The sequence below is a fragment of the Argiope bruennichi genome, chromosome 1 (genome assembly GCF_947563725.1).
Source record: "Argiope bruennichi chromosome 1, qqArgBrue1.1, whole genome shotgun sequence".
Lineage (NCBI taxonomy): Eukaryota > Metazoa > Arthropoda > Arachnida > Araneae > Araneidae > Argiope > Argiope bruennichi.
The window spans coordinates 86,768,996-86,790,406 of record NC_079151.1 but is presented as its reverse complement, the minus strand read 5'-3'; positions in this window follow the sequence as shown (position 1 = coordinate 86,790,406).

Here is a 21,411-nt window from a genome sequence, read left to right as displayed (position 1 = left end):
GCAAGATAAAATATTTTTCTCAGACAATAAATATCTAGAAGCTCCTAAACGCTTTAACCAACAAAATATGTTTAATTTTTTTTTCGTGTAGTTATGCTGTACTAAGAAAGGTTATAGACATCAAAACAATATAAGAACAACAGTGAAACACATCCCGCATGGATGAGTAATGCATTCAGGAACAATTTTACCCAGTATTACCAGGGAAATATTAACCATTATAAAACTCTTTCTCTTTTAGTTGAAAAATCACCTGCACGCGGGTGAATCACTCAATATTCGAGAATTCTTTTCTTTTTGTTAAAAAAAAGAATACAAACGAGCATGAAAAAAATGGGAAGAACGCATAAGAAAAAAAAGGGGGGGGGAGGCAGAGGAGCCTGCATGTATCCCAATAAAAATATACCCACGCTGGCATTTCATAAAAATCACCAACCTTCGGGAAAATTCCTTTGGAGGCCTAAAAAGCAGGGTTCCACCTATTCTTCTCCTCCACCCCTCCGCCATTATTTCGTCACGTGACGGCAAGACCGCTCTCCACTTGTCGTGTGAACCGACGTTTCCCGCCATTTTTAACCTCCACATTGTGGCATCTTCTTTCTTTTTCATATTTTCGACAGCCGTGTTCGAAATTCCAGAGCGTGACCCTTCCTCCTCGCTTTCTTTCTTCTTTTCTAAATACACCCTCCCCACCAGACAGACACGTTCTCCAGCTTGGGTTTTGGGCGGGAAAATGTTGTTTGCCCGGGGGCTGTGTATCCATTTATAATGTGACGGATTTCTAAACAGCTAGGACTGCTTGTGAATGACAATATCTAAAATTCTGGTCTTCGAGTCTGATGAAATATGTGCGTTATATGATATATATTTTAATTGAAAAGTTAGAATTTATATAGCTAGCCGAATTGTGTAGGGGAGAAAAAGATAGTCCACATTTATCTGAAATCTATGAAACTAATTAAATTTTTTTGTGAAAAAATTATTTATTGTTACATTAATTTTTCGTAAACATTTATACGCTTTAGTAAACTGACATTGAAATCGCAAATTTTCTTTTGTAAACTTTCATGTAGACTTTACATTTAGAAGAAAATTAAAGTTTTGAATTTTTAATCAAAAATAAATTTTTAATCACAGTAATATTGTTAAATTTTAAAATTTAAAGGTGGGTAAATGATTCAAAATCGAAAAAGTAAATAATAACTTGCATAAATTTTCTATAACTTTAAATGTGACTGTCAGAATTCCAATGAAGATAAATATTTTTTTATAATCTCGTTGTAAAATATGAAATAATTCTGAACTAAAATATTCTCTCGATAATTTTAAACAAAACTTAATAGAATTCTATGAATAGTTTCTAAGAATTGTCTTTCACTAACAACTCAAGCAGCCATTATGTAAATGTTGTTTTACGGTAGCCACCAAAGCATGAAGGGAAAACTCGCCAAAATGAAGTCATTTGTTTAGCTCGAGATCGTGTTGATTCGTACTTCAACATTTAACAATTCTTGAGAACAAACGTTGAATTATAGAAAAATTATTTAATGGCGATTCAAACCTCCTGATCCGAAAAATTCATTCTTAATTATAATGATGAGATAAAACACACACACACACACACACACACACACACACACACATACACACACACACACACACACACACACACACACACACACACACACACACACACACACACACACACACACAAAAAAAAAAAGTATTTTAATATCGTCCCAACATCTGGTGTATAAAACAGATTAATAAAGCAATGCAAAATCTCATAGTAAAATATATTTAAAATTAATTTAAAAAATAATTTATTAAGTTTATTTAAATTAAATAATATATTAAATTTATCTTTTAATTAAATTTTTTTTAAATGTAGGAAATAAAATATATATATAATATAATATGCTTATTTTATAAATTTTGATGTAAAATTGGGTTTATGCAATAACGTTACGAAATTATGAAGAAAATTTTTTAACTGATTATTATTTAAGATATTTATTAAATTTTAATTTCAAAAATACTGGTTGAAATTTTCAAAATCCTTTTCTTAGTGATCACAGTTACGTTTTATTTGTCAAATCTGTCAACTCCAGGTCAAAGGTTTGTCTAAAATAGCATTTTGACAGATGTTTTCATCATACATATTGCATCACGCATTTAGAAAATGGTTTTTTTATAGTATCCTAATTTGATAAAACAACCAATTTCTTTTGAGTAACTTTTTTTTAAAGCAGCCATTTCTATAATCATCACTTATATATTTATTTTTGTTTGACACAAGCACACGAAGCTTAGAAATTCATAAATGGTGCAAAGTTTCTTTAAATAAATACAATTAAATTATGAAATTTATTAAACAAAAAATAATGGCACATAATAGTTGAAAATGGAATACCATTGCAACCTATGCTCATAAATTTGCCCAATTTGTTTTGAAATCATACAATTATTTAAAACAATTGTATGATCAAAATTGGGTCAATATTCAAAATTAGGACAAACACAGGATAGAATCCGCAACATGTGGCTATCAGCCGAAAAAAATGTCAAAAAGAGACACATTTAACACAAAATGTATTCTTAATTTTATGATAATTAAGAATAAATTTTTTATTAAATATGTCTTAAATTTATTCTTTGCTGCTCTGTCTTTGTCTACCCTACGACGATTCGCCTACCCGAAAAGGTTAAGACTTTGAAGGTCGCAGAGGAGAGTTCTTTGCTTCTTGTGTTCCTAAAAATTATTTTACGAAAACTATTAAAAATAGCATTGCTTGTTCCATACAGTTTATTTCAAGCAAATTTTTCTAGTCCTAAATTAACATCTAATTCGTCTTGAAATAACTATATTCTCGACTAAGTTGTATTTGTTGCAGAAATTACTAGTTACTTCAAACTTTTCTCCTTCTAATACAGTAATTTATCTTAATATTTTTAGATAACTTTATCAGATTTGGAATTTCATTCATGATAGAATTCAATTTTAAATTCATTAATTCTCCGATGTGAATGTAAATTATGTAAAAAAATTATTTCATTATACATGTACCTAAAACTGATAACTTTAAAAATACATGTTTTTGTAGTTATAAATATTCTTCTTCAATTCTTTTTTCGGAATTTCTTTCGTGATTTTTATTCTTGATAATTTTACAGAAATAATCCAATTTTTAAATTTTGTCAAGATTTCTTTGTCCTAGTCGCGACAACAGCATGGTGGCGAATCGAATATTATAAATATATAATGATATCTTTTAATTTAATTTAAATTTTAATTAACTACCAATTTTTTTAATCATAAATTAGCCCATGTTACTTTATTCTAATGTTTTCTCTTATTTCCTGATTCAAATCCACTTTTTTATTTAATTATTTCCAACACGCGCTTTAAAATATTGATGAGTTTTGATTTTCCATGCTACAAACGGATAAAAATCCCTAACGCCTTCTTTCAAAGATGCCTAAGATTCTCTTTAGTAGGTCAGTACTTATCAAAGAAATCCTTAAAAGAATCTCTTAATAAAAATATTAATGGAAAAACTTCTCTGTCTTCTGTCCCGATGTGAAATAATGCATCTTTTCACCGGTCTTTTCATCTTACAAATCATGTAAACATAAATTGAATTTAATTCCAAACTTGTCTTCATTTTCGGCCATTTATCTGCAAATTTATGTTATATAATATTCGAATATTATTTTAGGTGGATTTCAAGTCATAGCCATTTGAGAGAAACACCGCACACTGACTTACCGGTGAAAGTTCAAAGCAGAAAGATTATTCTGCTTTAATAAAATATCTTTTTAATTTAATCAATTTCTCAAAGGTATTCGATTTCTGTGCGAAGAATCCTAAATTTTCATCATTACTCATTAATTAATCATTGTCTAATTCAGTTTTACTTTCAAAAGGATTTAAATGGACCTAAATATATAATAATTTATTAATTTCGGGTTTTTTTTGTCCTTTATTCAATAAATATACTTCTGAAAAAATTACGAAGGTTAAATTTTATGAATTTGTTTCTAACAATCCTGCGAACCATATTCAGTAATTCCAGGCGCAGAATGACTATCTTCACCAAGACAATCAATGGAGAAGTCTAAAATAGCAGGTTTTTATAAAATAAATATTTAATGATATTCAGGTTTTCATAACTCAAATCAGTTTTGATCACAAAAGAGTGAAACTTTTTTGTTAAAAATATTAAGGCATATTTTATTAAATATAAAATCAAGGGTCTGTATAAAAAAAATTGAAATTTTGCAATTCACTAGAAAATGTTATTCAGAGTGCATAAATTTACTATATACTTCATTTAGACCATTTTTCTTAAAGGATAAGTATCCTTATTACTAACGATTCAACAATTAGTTGTTGAGCTCTGGTTAAAGTGGATATACTGTATATAAATTATGTTCGCCTTAAATAACACTGAGTTATTGTATTACTAGCCGCCTTTGGCGACCAGCCGGTTCGCCAATCTTAATGTTCGTTTAAATTTTAATAATTAAATAGGTTGAACCGGAATACTCCGGTCGTACCATTAAATATTTTACGCGATTCCAACTTTAATAGATTCTTCAGCAAAATATTTTAAAACTTCAAATTTTGATAGTCATATAATTCACTCATAATATTATAAAGGCCTTCAGTCATAGCGTGGTATGTATCTCTCTCATTTTCTGTTACCCCTCGTAGAAATTATGCTTTAAATTCAAGTGTTAATCTGCAATTAATATAATAATATTTTTTACTGAAACAAAGTATTTTTTTTAATAATGTGATTACTGATAAGAGTCACTGAGCGTTTAAACTTTATGGTCACTAAAGAATATCTTTCTTAATTTATGTAATATCTCAAGAATTTGTCAACAAAAATTTCTCAGATTCATTATGAAAAGATCGATTAATTAACAATGTTTCATTTTAAATGCATCAAACACTAAGAAAATAAAATGAATCGTTTAAAATAATCGGTCGAAAACAGGTTTAAAAAAACTACCTAAAAAATGATGTACTTAAAACTATAAGCATATACAAAAAGTATATAACTAACATAAATACAATTTAATTACAAAAGCATGCAATTAACCTAAAAATAATTTAAATCATTGAAAACAGGTTTAAAAAAACTACCTAAAAAATAATGTACTTAAAACTATAAGCATATACAAAAAATGTATAACTAACATAAATACAATTTACTTACAAAAGCATGCAACTAACCTAAAAATAATTTAAATCATCCGTTGGTTGTCATGGCAACAATCAGAACATAATGCGCATGCGTGAATTTTCTTCGCCACTTACGGCAACGCAAATGCGTGAATTTTTCTACGCCAGTTGGGGTAACGCTATGCAGATTAGACATTTTTAATTTCCTTTATTCTGTGTTATTTTAATTCAAAAGTACTTCAGAATGAATCTGAAAGATCAATTCATTAACAATGTTTAATTTTAAATGCATCAAACATTAAGAAAATAAACAGAATCGTTTGAAATAATCCGCCGAAAAATATTAACCCTAGCCTCATTACTGTTGGGAGAAAAAAAAAAACTAAAGCCTTACTCATTTGGCGGTGGGGAAAATGGAAGATTTTTTTTTGGCGGAAAAGTTGGTGGTGGGGAAAATAGAAGATTTTTTTGGCGGGAAAGTTAGTTTTTAATTAATAATTAAAATTCTAATTAAAATTTCAAAAAAAGGGACCCCAGGTGCACATTCCCGACATCTAAGGTATACATGTACCAAATTTGATAGCTGTATGTCAAATGACCTGGCCTGTAGAGCGCCAACACACACACACACACACACACACACACACACACACACATTGAGCTTTATTATAAGTATAGATAATGCATATATTTAAGTCACAGAAACCAAAAATTGTATTTAATTTTCTAGAAAATGTGATTTTATATTTATTTTAATTCATATAAATGCATACTAAAAATTAAAATTTTCTAGGCTTTATTTGCAGTGAAAATAGCTTCTTAAATCTTTTACTTTTTTTCAGCATGATGGAAACAAGCTAATTTTTTCATGCAAGATTAATATGCTTGTGCAGGTTAAAATTTATTTTATTTTTTGTGATATATATTGTTAAGAATTATGCTTAAAATATTTTTAAAAATAAAAAATAAATTGTAATGCAAAATAATAGATATTATTGAAAAAATAATTTTTTAAGCTTTAAAATGATGTAAGAATCATTTTTGTACTTGATATTTTTGGCAGTTACCGCGGAAAAAAATAGCAACATTTTAATTAATTTTTAACTAAAATTACAAAAAAAAAAATTGCTAGGAGATGTAGATTTCCACCTTTTTAAAGCATATATGTACCAAATTCAGTAACTGTGGGTCAAATGGTCCAGCCTTTAGAGTGACAACACGCACACACACATTAATCTTTATTATAAATACAATAGATATGATACATTCAAATTATTGGCATATTTAAATTTTAAAATTATTCTTGCTTTAATCTTTGAGTTGTGCATGTTTTTGATCTTTTCCGTACTTCTCAGAGTATAGTTTTTGTAATTTTTAACTGCCCAACAGTGAGTTATCGTCACGAGAAAATCGCACACGCAAAATAATCTGGGTACAGATGTTTTTAGGGAAAACTCATTTCCCGAATTTATATAAATTATTAACGAAATTCCTAAACTGTCTTCTTCTGTCTTCGTATCGGTGGCTATGAGTACGATACTCGGGATCCTGATGATGACTGGACAAGGAAACTGTAAAAAGTATCTAAATAATGAAATTTTTTACCAGTTGATAAAATAAAGAAATAAAAATGTGATTTGCAAGATGGTACTCTCCTGCATATTTGCCAAATTACATCTGAGATATACATATACATAAATATGCGATTGAAATAATTCTTTCTAATCACATTATACAAAATGCCCATTTACATTATAGTTCGTATATATATATCCTTTATCACATTATATTTATTTACCCTGACAGAGACTTGCTTCAAAATACGTTAGTATTGACAAGGCGTCAGAAATTCATATTTGCTTTAGTTTAAAAAGCTGCAAAAAACGAGTTAATTCTAATAATTTTCATTTGCTGGTTTTTTTAAGTATTGTTGTAATCATAATGTCTGATTGCAACTCGTATCGAGAGAACAAGGTCAATCCACTCTTTGAAAGTACTGTCTCTCCATGCTACTGAATCGATAAGAAAACCCCTCGTAATTCTGAACGTTCCCTGTTTACAACTGACTTTTCAAGGGGATACAGGGGGTGAACTCCCATCACCGGCTGGCGAAAGAATTCCTCTTCCGTGATGGGGGCTCCCCTAGCCTGTGGGAAAAGAATGCCGCTATGGCCCCAACCCTTGAGGGCCCCCAGCTGACCGCGGACAGGTTCCTTGAGAAATTCTTTACAAACCGTTGGACTTACGTTAACCAGCTGTTTAGAGTAAATCATTACCACGTGTGTGTACCCATTAAAGCTCTCCCTTTGCATGAAATGTTCTGAATGGGTTATATCATTGGAGATTAATAAAAATAAACTGAATTTTACAGAACGAAATATAGCATATTATTTACAAAAGGGGGGGGGGGGAGTAAAAGAATTATTCCAATTAAAACTTAGACTATCATTAAATAACCATTTTGTAAAGAAAAATAATAATTTTTGAATGAAAACGTGATGAAAAAAATCGAATGCCGTATTAGTACTAGCAGTTAAAAAAAAATAATCATGAGGAAGAAATCCAACTGTTTAACAACACAGAAATTGCCTTTACAGATACATTCTTAGTCGAAGTATGTTCGAACATAGTAATAAAGAATTAGAGCTTGAAAAAAACCTAATTTTTTATTTGTTAGTATAACTATGATAGTCTTATGATTTAACCTTGTTTCCTGCCATCTCGATTGAAATTTAAATTTAACAACTATATTATCTCATATGCGACATTTGAAAATAATTACAGAAAAAAAAAATTCCATTTACAACCAATGAATGTGTCTACTTCTAGAATTTCTAGCATATTCAAAAATATGGCACATTTTATATTTAGCTTATTATTATAGTGATAAAAATAGAATATATATTTTGGGACATTTTTCTTAGACAAACAGCATACAAACTTTGATATCTATATACAGGGTGCGGTAGAAAACCCCGGACAAACAAATTTTAATATAACGATTAAAAATTAACAAAATATAACAAATAATTATAAGAGTAGACTTTTACTGATAAATAAATTTAATTGGTTTCAAAGTAGCCGGCTTTTGCAGTGATGAAGATGCGCAAACGCTTATTGAAATTAGCAACAATGGGCCGCAAGTCTTCTTCCTTAAATCTATCCCATTCCTGCAGAAGCCTTGTTTTAGAGTCGAAACTATTATGTCGTTTAGTGCAAGCCCTAGACTCTAAAATGAACCATACACTTTAATCATGGGATTGAGATTCGGCGAATATTGTGCCTATTCTCCAGAAAATATCACGTCCAGAAAATGCTCTTTCCACCACTCTGTCTTTTTAGCCTTGTGAGCTGATGCAGAGTCTTGTTGAAACTCCTACTTTACACTGCCAAAGTGCGTTTTGGCCCACGGAAATATAACACCTTCTAGAATGTCCCACTGGTATACTTCTTGAATTATTTTTAGCTCCCTTATCCACAAAAACGAGATGTTTTGCAGTTTTCGCAAATTCGGCTTCAGACCATGACCTACTTTGGATTTTTGGGATGATCATCAATTGCTGAAGTGCTTACAGAATCTACAGAGCAGATCCTATAGTTCTAGGAGTCACGAACTTTTGGACGGTAAAGAGCTTCTCATTAGTGAAAAGGAATTTCTCTCAGTTCTGACTTGCGGCCCGTTTCACAAGTTTTTGGCGTCTTGGGAGCCGCGAGAGTTTGTTTTCTTCAGTGAGAAACTGAACTTTCTGAACCTTGTAAGGCTTCAGACCAAGCTCTGATTTTGCCATTCGTTGCTCTGATCTGTTCCTTATTTTGCTTTTTGATAACCTACGGCTACTGAAACTAATCACCATACGTTTTAGTTCACTTCCTAGACTTTGACCATCATTACCAAGCTCTTTGAAACGATAGATTGCATCAGACGCTGTTTGCCGAGGCACATTAAGCAAACGAATGACTTCATACTGTTCGTTTTCCCATTTTAAAATAGCATATCTTTTGCTTGGCATTGTAAAAAGGCCAAAAATCAGTACATAAACTAAAAGATATATTATAAAATGTTATAATTGAAGTGGTAGACAAAAAGAAATGAACAAAAATTTAAAAGAAATTAACTTCTATTCTATGATGTAATAACTTTGTCCGAGTTTTTTAGCCGCACCCTGTACAATTGTCATATCGCATCTAAGTTTTTTGAATTCATTGCATTTTTCTGTGACTAGTTTCTCATGGATTCAGAAAGACAAACAGGCATATGACAGATTTCTTCCAAAATTTGACACTGATACATTATTATGCAGTAAAGAAATAAAATTCATCTCTGAGGTTTGTTGCATTTTTGAATCAATGAATACATAAAGAAACTGATAGTCAATCAATATTTTAATGGATTAAGCCCAAAATGTAATACAAATCTACAATTATGCTGATCTAGATATAGGCCAAATTTCAGCCATCTAGGTCATTGTATCTTGTTTTAGAAGCATAGGTTCTGAGAGATTTTCCGATTTCTCTTTGTTGGATTTCGTCCAAACTTTTAGAGGAATCTATTAATTTTAGTTTTGAGGCTACATACCAGATTTCATCTGTTCGTTTCACTTCATGTTTGAGTTATCATGCTTATAGACAGACTGGTATAGTTTTTAATATTTTTTTTTTTTCGAATTTCGTAAATTTTAAACTGTGAAGAATCATAAAAAAATATTCTTTTTTTAAACTTAAACAATTACAATATAGCTGATTAAAATATTTTAGACTATTATGGAAATTTCAAATTTATAATTTTATTATCTTTCATAGCTTTTAAAATTAATTTAATTGTAGTTTAATTTAGCAATACTGAGGTTTAAAAACTTCAATTCCTTCACCTAAGAAAAAATTTTCAAAATTTTATAAATACTCTAAGCTTTATTTGTTTTTATTCTTTAAAAAAGAAATGCGGAGTATTTGGTTTTTAATTTTAAAAAATATGGAATTTCTGATCGCTTTAATTAAAGGATGAGGAAGAGTTTTCTTTTTTAACTTCAATACACTTCAGATTTACAACCTTATTTAAGAAAGACTGATTAATCCTCAGACGATATATTTTTATTATATACACAGCACCCACGCGATATTTTTTGTGCTATACATAGATCTCAAGAAACAACAAAAGGTTCATTTACCTACCCATCACAGAAATCTTTAGTACCTTCAGGGCTATAGTTCTCTTTTATCAAGGCGCCATCTGCTGAGGAGATCACGAAACTGCAGCTGTAGATCTTACCTTTGACCTTTGTGAGTCATCATCTCTCCCTACCCTGTTCGGCAAAAGAACACGATGTCGGCTTGCGAACAAAAGGTGCTGTTTACTCCAACACAACTACCGATTTTTGGACGGAGGAAAGCTTCTATTGATACCGTGTCCTTGGTACAATCTTTCCGTTGTTAGACTTCCCGAAATGAAAATAATTATTTGGACAGTAATAATTATTTTCTACTAATACTACATCCCAAGTTTAGTGACTACGAAATATCTAAGAATTTTTGAGAAAAGTAATTAAATTTGGTACAAAATTCTTTCGGGAACAAGAACTTATATACACACAAGGATGTCAATATTTGAAATACTCATTAAAACTTCTTGAAAATTGGCATTTAATAGCAAAAATTTAAGCAAATTCTGTAAAAACTTCAGATTGGCTACACCAAAAACTCTTACTCTCACCATAACAAATCTTATACCAAAATAAACAACATAGTTTCTCTAGGGAATGAACTACAATCATATAATAATAAATAAAAATTTTAGTCGAAGAATTTATTATGAAATTTTTAGTAAATTTATGACGTTATTGTTCAAACAGTAGGTTGTAAATTAAAAAAAAAATATTCCTTCAATCTAAATTCTTTTAGTTCTTTCTGTAGAAAATACTATAAAGACAAAGTCCACGAAATTTCATAGTAATATGATAATTATATTTTGAGTTATTTGATTTGAAGTGAGCAAAAAATAAGAAAAAAAATCAATTTTGAGAAAAATGCATTTAAAGTATACACTAACATGTTTTAATAATAAATTATGTGTGTACATACTTAAAATTCTTCACTTTTATAGGTTATACCTTTTTCCTCCTCAGCATTTAATAATTTCCCTTTATTAATCATTTTATTTTTTTCTGGCAATTTTTGTGTTAGGTAGTGAATGCCGCCTAGATTCGTATATTCTGTTTTTGTCGAGCTCAGCAAATGCTCTAACTGCATATTATACACTATTATACACTCCAATAACCTTAAGAACGTTCTGTAATCCTATGAAACCTTCGTTAAAATGTGTTACAGGCATAAATGCCCCTAATCTGAGGGTTCGGAGCTCAACAAAGACATCTTTAGGTACAAATTTCCACGAAACACCGTTAAAACTCTTATTGGCATTTTTCATTTTGCAGTGCAAAAAAATGTTCCTTATTTAAAACTAAATTTGTGTTTATACAAATTTTTAACATGTTTTTGGCCCTTTAAATCGGTACTTCCGATTATTTAAAAGTTTACTTCCGGTTTACTGATCATTACGAAAATATTAATATCTTGACTTCTAATTAACGTAGAAATAAAAGTAAGCCTATTTGGGATAGCTCAAAGACTGTCTATCCAATAAAAGAATTTTTTTGAAAATGTCATTTTTGGCGAAAATCGACCTTTTCAACGTATTCGGATACCTCAAAAGATCAAAGCTAAGAGCTTTTTCAGTTAAATGATGTGCTTCGGATATCAGCGCTTAAAAAAAGTGTAACAATTAACGTTACAGTGAGAAAGAATAAATGAAATCTGAATAAGAAATGAAAGTTATTTAGAAGTTATGAGTCCTAGTGTGGCGCAGAAGTTTGAATCGCTGGCTCAAATGTGGACTTTGCCACCAGGACCTTCTCAAAATAATTCGCGTGTTGATTAAAATGAGACATTAATAAAACTCAAGAAACAAAATTTGTATTGCATATTAATCGATTTTGGAACATTATATTCAGGTTACGATTTAGGTCAACTATTTTCTTTGTTTTAATCATAGTTTTTAAATAAAAAAATAATTTATCGGAAATTAGGACAGTTTTAGCCCAATATTGGAGCAGATTATTAAGTGTAATATGATTTAAAATAATGTATTTGGGATTCTATTAACTTTGTTAGGCATTTGATAATATTGAATTTTGGAATTTTTCCGAGAAATAGAAAGAAAAAAGTTGTCAATATGCAGCGATAATATGTGCTTCTCTAATGTTATATTGAAATAAAAAATGGAACTGTCAATGAATATTAATATTCAATCAAATTATAAAAAAAATTCTGGACATTTAATTATAGAAAACTTTTTAACTTTCATAAAAAAATTATAGAAAACTTTTCTTTTTAAGAAGAGAATTACAATTATTATATATGAAAATTTAGTTTAAAAAAAAGTTCATTTGTAAATAAATATTTTGTTCGCCAAAGAACGTGGTTATCATAACATCAGCACAAAGTAAAATGCAAGAGTGTTATAAATATCCCCGAAGAAGATTCTGGATGAAGCTTCAAAGTATCTAGCACTTTCCATAGAAGCTTAAGATAAAATGAGCTATTAGTAGAGAGTGTAGGAGAGCCAAGGACACTTCGTGGCCCTAAATAGTATACGCCTGATTAGATTCGAACTAATGCATTTAGACAGCAATAGAAAATGCAATAAATCTTTTTCAGGAAACATGCACTAAAAAATGTTCTGTCAAATAAGTTAAATAATTGAAAGTATTTAGATTCTAAGTAAAAATTTAGAAACATGTATGAAGTAACTTTTTTTCCGATATAGAAAAAGAAAGAACTTGATTTCTATTTCATGCAATTTTTAAGAAATCGCGTGAAATAATGTTTATGCAAAAGTTGTGCTCCCTCATAATGTCCAGGCTATGGGCATTATGAGGCTCTTCCTTAGAAGCGCATTTTCGTCATTTTGCGGTCCTAGACAGTGCACATTATGAGACTGGCATTTTAATAAATTTCATTTCACATTGATTTTTTTTAGTTAATATATATTTTTTATAAATATTTTACAACCTTTGGGAAGAAAGTAATTAAGTAATTGTTTTTATTTTTACTTAAGTATTTTTTTAATGAGTTCAATTATGATTCCTGATTGCCCGGTAAATATTATACACAATATTGTTGAAATAAACATTTGGTTTTTGTAAGTTCTTTAATAACAAATGAACATAATGGAACATAAAGGAGTCTGTTCAAATATAACTGATAAAATGTTAATATTCTAATTTCTTATAATTCTTAGAAGTTGTATTTTTATATTTACGTATTTATTTGAAAACAAGGAAAATAAAGTTTTAAAATTAACTTACTTTCAGCCTAGCTGCTCTGGACAGCTGCTTAGTCAGAAATACCCCATTGCCCTTTATTCAATAGTCTGTCAATTTAGTTCCCCATTTCAACAATTTTTTTTACCAAGTCAGCATGTTAATGATTTATTTTAGTTCAATTTTTATTAATTTCAATAACTGAGTAAACATTTGTTTTTGTTTAACTACAGAGGATTAGGTATTAACTACTTAACTACAATGGCGGATATAGGCATCGCATTGTTCCTCACATGATAGTTCTTTCTTCCAGCGCACATTATATGTAATATGTCATGTTTATTGCAGCCAACAATTAATGGTCAAGGATTTTGTCTTAATTTAATGACTTTGTTCCCTGTTTACATATGGTTGGATCAAAAGCCAGTGGCATGCAATCAAGACAAGTCCACCAGTGTTAATGGCATGTGGTTAATACACAGTAACCTTTTAAGACAGCCTTCAAATAAGCCATAATACTTTAACTACCACTTCATAAGTTCTTTGGTTTATGATTTAAGTATAATAAAAAAAAAAGTGTTCGCATCTCTGCATTATGTCTACTTAAATAGTTAAAAAAAAACTAAGATGAAGTTCTTTTAAACATTATATTATATTATCTAATAACACGCAAATATAAATAGTTTTGGTTTTCTCTGAAATGTTATAAAAGTATTTAAAAAAATTAAAATAACCTCTTCACATGTAAAAACAAGCATTTGCAAGTTTAAAATCTGTTATTTTTGAAGTTGCTAAATGCAAATTTTTATGCAATGCAATAATAAATGCAAGTTGTTAGCAAATGTGAAATCCAAAACTTTTTATAATGGTCAATGAATTAATGATCCTAACAGTTTCAATTAGTTTGGAATCAAAAATGTGCAAGCTCTCAGTAAACATTCATGAGAAGGTAAAAACTATCATAAATATGAGTTAAATTTCCAAAAAGAGCTAAAATTTTTCGATTTAAACTCTTTTATGGTTCAGCATACAATAAAAGAGAAATTAGAAATCAATAAGATAATTAATAAATTTCGAAACGGAAAAATCAAAGAATCTAAATTCAGCGATGAAGGAGAGACATCATTAGGCAACAAAAAAACCATATAAAAAAACTTATTTTAAGTGCTGTAGAATTGTCGTTGATGATATTTCATCTTCAGAAATTAAAATAACACCCCATAATATTCTCCATGACACAAACATTCAAAGGAGAATTCAAAAAGGCCATTTTTCAGTGAAACGAATGAGTAGAAAACATTTGTTTTAGTAGAAGCACATGTGCACAAATCAGAGAAATTTTGAAAAAAAATCTATTACTTTCTGATGAAAACAACAATATTTTTGATTCTAAGGGAGGGGGGGGGGGGGGGTTTGTGGCGAAAGTTGTATAATTTTTCTTGAAATAAAACAAATATATATAGATTCTTCTATTTTTTCAAAACTGATTCTTAAATATATACAATGATAACGTGCACTCAAGAAACGCATTTAATTCTACAAATCTAGTAAATAACGAAAATGACTTTAGTAAATTATTTTTCTAAAAGTGGAGAAAAGAATTGCTCCCTAATAATTTATAAATTTTTCTTTTCTTTAAATTTTAGATTGGTACAAAATAAAATTTAAAATTATAATATGCTTTCATTTATTAAAGAAGAACGTCGAAATATATGTTTAATTAAAAATCTATATATCATTTTGAAATATCCTTTCTTAAAGAGAGCCCTTCATCTCAGAAATAACTATGTGCTGAATTTTGGTGGCTCTGGATCCCAAGGTCTTCCTTGTAAAAAAGTTTTCAACGGTTTTTTGCATCATGCATATCACAGTTTATAGTCAGTATTATCAGACTTTAAAAATTATCATGTAAATAAAAATATTTTATTAAAATTATTTTAGAAAAGAAAACACTTTCCAAAATAAGCTGGTAGTAAATTTTGCGTTTATTAAAACCGAAATTAACCACTTCAAATAATTCTCAACAGCCATTTGCCTCTAATCGCCCTATTAAGAGTACCTTCCAAATATTCAGCAAAAAAAAAAAAAAAAAATGGAACACGAAATGTCTGGAACTCATTTCATCAGCACACGATGAGAACTCCTCTTTCTTGCGCAGCATTTGTTAGCATAAAAATAAGCGTGGAATGTTGAGGGGGGTTAGTTCATCGACACTGTTCACGCGCTCAAAGGAGGTGACCTTCGGACAACCATATGCAGAAGAACCTTGAAGAGGGAATGAGAGAGAGCAGCACCACTTTTCATCTAAACAATGGTCTCGTCAGTTCCCGGTCACATGGTCTTTCAGTGGGTTGATCGCTGTATGATGACGAGAAATCACAGTATCGTCAATAAATATCTCTAATAAATATGAGAAAAAAAACTCTTAATCTGTCGACGAAACATGCATTTAAAATTTACACGTGATTTTTTTTCTTTCTGATTTTTAAAATCATCTGTCTTTTGAAGGCCGATTTCTCGATAAGTGTAGCATCTAACGCCGGAGGCATAGGGATAGTAGTGAGACAAGAGACAGGGATAAGTATGCAATTGCCTAGGGGAACTTCGAAATTTCTTTATATTCTTTTTTTGAATGTATTAATTTTATTGCTTTCTTTTAATTAACGAGGCCATGCACTTGAACCAATTCAAATCAAGTACCGATTAAATGCTAAAATTTTATTCTAATATTCCTTATTTATCTTTTACAAGCTTTATATTGCGTTTCTTAAAAAATTCCATTGTTTTTTAGGAATACTGAAATCAATCCTCCCGAACGGGTCCCGCAATTAAATGTTTTATCAGATTATCATAATTTTCGACATAAAATCTCTTACATAAATAATTGGTTAACCGCGTATGATGTAGTTCCATGAGAAACGAGTTGAGTATAAATTGATTACCTAGTTAACAAATTAAGATAATAATAATAAATAAATTAAGATAATAAAAATATCTATTGTTGGCAATTAATGAATGAAAAAGAGAGCTTTCGAGGCTTGCAGTGCTAAAGGGTTGCTACTTAATTTCTACAATTTTACATATGAAAAATAAAGTATTGTAATCGTTAAACATTTCGAACTCGAGATGTTGAAGAATTGAAGAATCCACATTTCAGACTATCTCTAGTCTGAAAAACACATTTATGTTTGTTTGTGACAAACGTATTTATGTTTGTCTGTGACAAAAAACAAAAACCCTTTCAGCTGGATTGATGAAATTCGGTAAATGGTCTTTCGCCAAAATAATCGACAACGGTCATAGGAAAAATTCAATGAAAATTCTAAATTCGTCAGAAAGATTGATATTTTGAAACTATTGTTGTTTGTAAATGCCATACAAGGTATTCTCGGCCCACCCAAGGTTCAAAATTTTAAGTGGGGGGAGGGAAGATAGTGCCTTTATTACATAGTATGTAAGGAAGTCTTGGAGTTCTTTATAACTGGTTCATATACTTTTAATTTTCTTCGTTGTTTTCAGCTTAATTTCGATTTTTACTAGTGCTGTGATTAAATTTGCGTCTTTTTTAACCATAATTTTCCTTAACAGCACCAGCAAATGAATTAGATTTTTAACTTTAACGGCAGTGTTCAATGTTGTATAGTCACACCACTTCTACATCATAATAATAATATCCCATTATTCATTTGTATGTTATTTTAATTTTAAGATAAACAGAAAATTATCATTTTCAATAACAGTTTTCTGGAATGGCGTGCAAAGGGAAAGAAATGTATTTTTCGTAAAAAACAGTTCAAATAATTTCCTTTATATGCACGATAAAAGCATTACAGATTTGCATAGATAAATTATACGAAAGGTTTCCATTTTAATTTTGGAAATCTGCTGATTAAAATCACATAAAACGAAATTGACGTAATTCTTTCCTTAAAATAAGTATTTTTTTTTTCTTCATTTGTCATTAGAACAAATTCTAGTCAGACGATGGTTTTTCCAAATTATTATGAATTGAATGCATGATAAATAATCGCCTATTGATGAAAATAATCGGATGAATTCATCATTTTTCTTTCAATTTATTTTCCCGAAAAAGAATGACACTTTTTGTCATATGTTTTAAGGTAAGCGAGTTAAATGATTCGTCTTTTTCTTTGCTAAAATCTCTGATTTCGCACCGAAATGTGAGATGAGTTTCTAGCATTTATTAAATTACTGATAGGATGATTGATTTTTTTTCATTAATTGAGGAAATTTTTTCATTAATATATTAAACTGAATTTTTTGCATTATTTAAATTTTTTTTATTGTAGCATTATTTACTTTGTTGCTACATTAAAATAAAATAATTCATTGACAAGTAGCTAGAAGACATAATTTTATTTATGTGAATTACAAAAATGCATAAGAGGATATTATCAAATGACATTTATTTCTTTAAGTAATCTTTTGAATTAATTAAACTGGTAATGGAACGCAATTATATAAGTGGGAACAATAAAACATATTTTGAGACGTAGTTTATAAATCATTATAGAAAAAAATTTCAGTTTTACATTTTATATGGAAAAAAACTTTAAGGATAGATCAAGCATATAGGAAATGTTTTCATTTCTATATGCATCAGTGGCGATCGCGATCGGGGGAGGGGGACAAGGAACGTATCAACGCTCCTGGTGCCTGTCTTAGGGAGCGTCAAGAAGACAAAGCATTAGTGTGTTAATGTCACTTTCAAAAATTATATATGAGGAAAAGTCGAAAAACCCTGAACCATGCTTTTGACGCCATTTGCATTTAGAAAGCCAATGATGACGACTAGGAGGGAAAGAAATCATATTGTGCCCCGGGCGCTACTTGTCCTAGTTATACCGCTGTAGAATATGCCATTGTAAACACTTGTGTGTAGCATTAAAAATTATATAAAAATAAAGAAATAATTGCACAGAAATAAAACTGATATCATTAAAAGTGTAATTTTGTTTAGTTTCAATTGGACCTTTAAAATAACGTAAAATCCATTTTTGGGAAATAATTTTTTTGAGAACATACGGTTGTCAATCTCCTCGGGTAACCTCAGTGATTGCCCATCGGATGACGGTTAAGCACATTTTCGAGCTGGATTAAGCTTTTTGCTTGACATGCATTTCATGATTTCTTTTATACCATCTTTTCTCTGACTGATTGAGATTTTGGTCACATGGTAAGTTCTGTCTAGAACCTTTCTAATAATATTTTACAGCTCTCTATATATAGAAACTTTGAATTAAGTTCAGCTGTAATCAATGGAGCAGTCTGAAACGCTCGTATACCGAGTAAATTTGAATGTTACCATTCGACATTGAGTAATAAAAGCGATTTCTGTGCTATGTACGTTAGCGTTTATATTTATATCTCCTTTTTGTATTGCAGTTTAAATACAATTTTGTTAATTGAAAATGCATATTTGCAGTTATGCATATTTGTCTGCGTTATGCTGGGTTATACATAAAAGTATTTATTACATATGATGAAGGGCAAATAAATTTTTCTTTGTCGAAGGTTGTGGGACACTTTTGTATTACCCTGTGACTTTCGATCCCACGGTTATGCTTTATTTTATCACTTTAATATGAATTTTAAAAAAATGCAAGTAACGTGATTGAAGCATTCTCATCAAGATTTCTTTTTCTTTTGATTCTTCTATCAACAAGGACAGCTAACAATTTCCTTGAACGAACAGTCATTCTTAGATTAAGAATTTTCATCTTCGATTTCACTTTCGAACACCATATGTCAGTCTTCACGCCCCAGTTTTTCCTTAGCTATTTCTTGGAATATGTAACATTTCCGAATCATGGAGTCGGAAAGGTCAGTTCTTTCAACTCCATCAGAAAACTGAGCCATTGTTATATGGAGACAGAAAACGAACATGACTTCATCCCCCTTCTTTCTTTTCGAACGGAGGGAAACGAAGACAGCTGTTTATTATCCGTATTGCAGCCGTACATTTTAATGTTGCCTTCTTTTCCGAGAAGTTCTATATTTACTTTGGCAACATATGCCGACGAGGACATTTACCGTTTTCTCGATGATTTCTGACGTCAAGGCGCTAAAAAAGAGGCAGCCGTTTGTGTATTTAAAAGTATGATGTAGTGGTAATTTCCTGGCTTGTTTGAGAACTTTCTCTGGAACTGCGGTGCAATCGAAAGTGAAAAGAAAGTGATTTTGTATTCCACAAAATTCTAGTTATTTGTTGATCTAGAAGTTTTTGATTAATCTATTTAAAGAATTGCAAAATAATTTTTTCTGGAAAAAATCGGGACTGACTTAAAGATTATATTAATTGGTTTTTTTATGTTTAAAAGAAGTTTGGTTATTATTATTTCAACTGGTTTGAGCAAGAATTTGTTCTTAATGGATTTCTCATTTAAGTAAACCTTTTTGTAATTTTTCTTTATTTTTCCAAAAGCAAATAATAACTAAATCTCAATGGTTCTTTTTTTCAGAACAGACAATAAAACATAAATTTTGATTTTTTTTACAATTTCTAAAGCCGTTTAACTAAATTTTACTTTAAACAATATCATAGTAATATAAAGCCTGTTGTGATCGAAAGATCATAGTTGAAAATCTATCTGAACTATTAATGAGTGCAGACAATTATAGATGCAGTGAGTGCAATGTGATGAGTGCATGACAATTATAGAATGCAGACAACTTGAAACGAAGTTCGAGGTGAAATTGTATTTTATCATATGCTTTGTCGAAATTTTACACCATATTAATAGGTTTGAAAACTTAGGACAAATGTCTCTCACGATATAGTTAATATATGCTGCCAAAGATGCGCTTAGATAATAAAGTTTATTAAGCTTATAAAGTTTTATTATTAACTCATTTATAATGCACCCGTGCTTGTAATACATTAACGAATTGAATATTCTTAGTAATCAACATATTTATCAATCTAATAGACTTTTCTCTTTTTTATGTTCAGAAAAATATTATTCAATGTGATGATTAGTTCACTTTAAATAGGATAAAGTGAAAACTTAATCATGTTTCATATGGATAGAGGAAATATACTATGGAACTCAAATATATATATATGTTGGCATTGGCTGAAACTTAAATATAAAAGAGGTTTCTCAAATTAAGAAACAACTATGGCATCTAACTATTCCTTAAAAGCAAAATCCAAATTCTCTACATTCCAGGTGTCGTGAAAATTTAATCTCAACAAATAGGTCATTTTTACAAATTTTATATATTCTCTACGAAAAGAAAAGGGTGGAATCCTCTATTTGACAGCAAATGAAAAAGGTTTTTCTTTTTGGATGTAGTATAAAAATGACATTGCCATATCACACATTTGCATAGAATCAAGGACCAAAGAGTTGTTAATGAAGTATTATCGAAAATATTATGCAGACAACACGATACTTTATTTTCCAAGAGAATAATTTTAATAATAAACTTAACTTTTTAAAATTAAAATATTAGATTTTTTTCACAGATCTCAATTATTTCTAGTAAATTTTAATCGTCGTGTTTTTTTTTTTTGTATGTCTTAAGATAATTTGTTTCCGCCCATTTTATCTTAAATATAGCATAATTCACATCAGGTTCTGTGAAACTCGTCAATATCTGTAATTCTGTTCTTCACTCGTCTTATAAATTGTAGCATTTTTCTGAGTTATCCGTAGTCTTATTAAGTAAAATAATAAAGTTTACAATACGAAAATTGTTATGATGAAAAAAATAAGTTAAAAACAAATAAGTTCTTTTAAACAGAAAAAGACCACGCAAGAGCAATTTTCTAGGAGGAATTTTTACCGTTATAAGAAAAATAATCACACTAACAATTGTTTATAATATGGAAAAACAAATATTGTAGTATCATTCGTTGAAACTTGAAGATACATG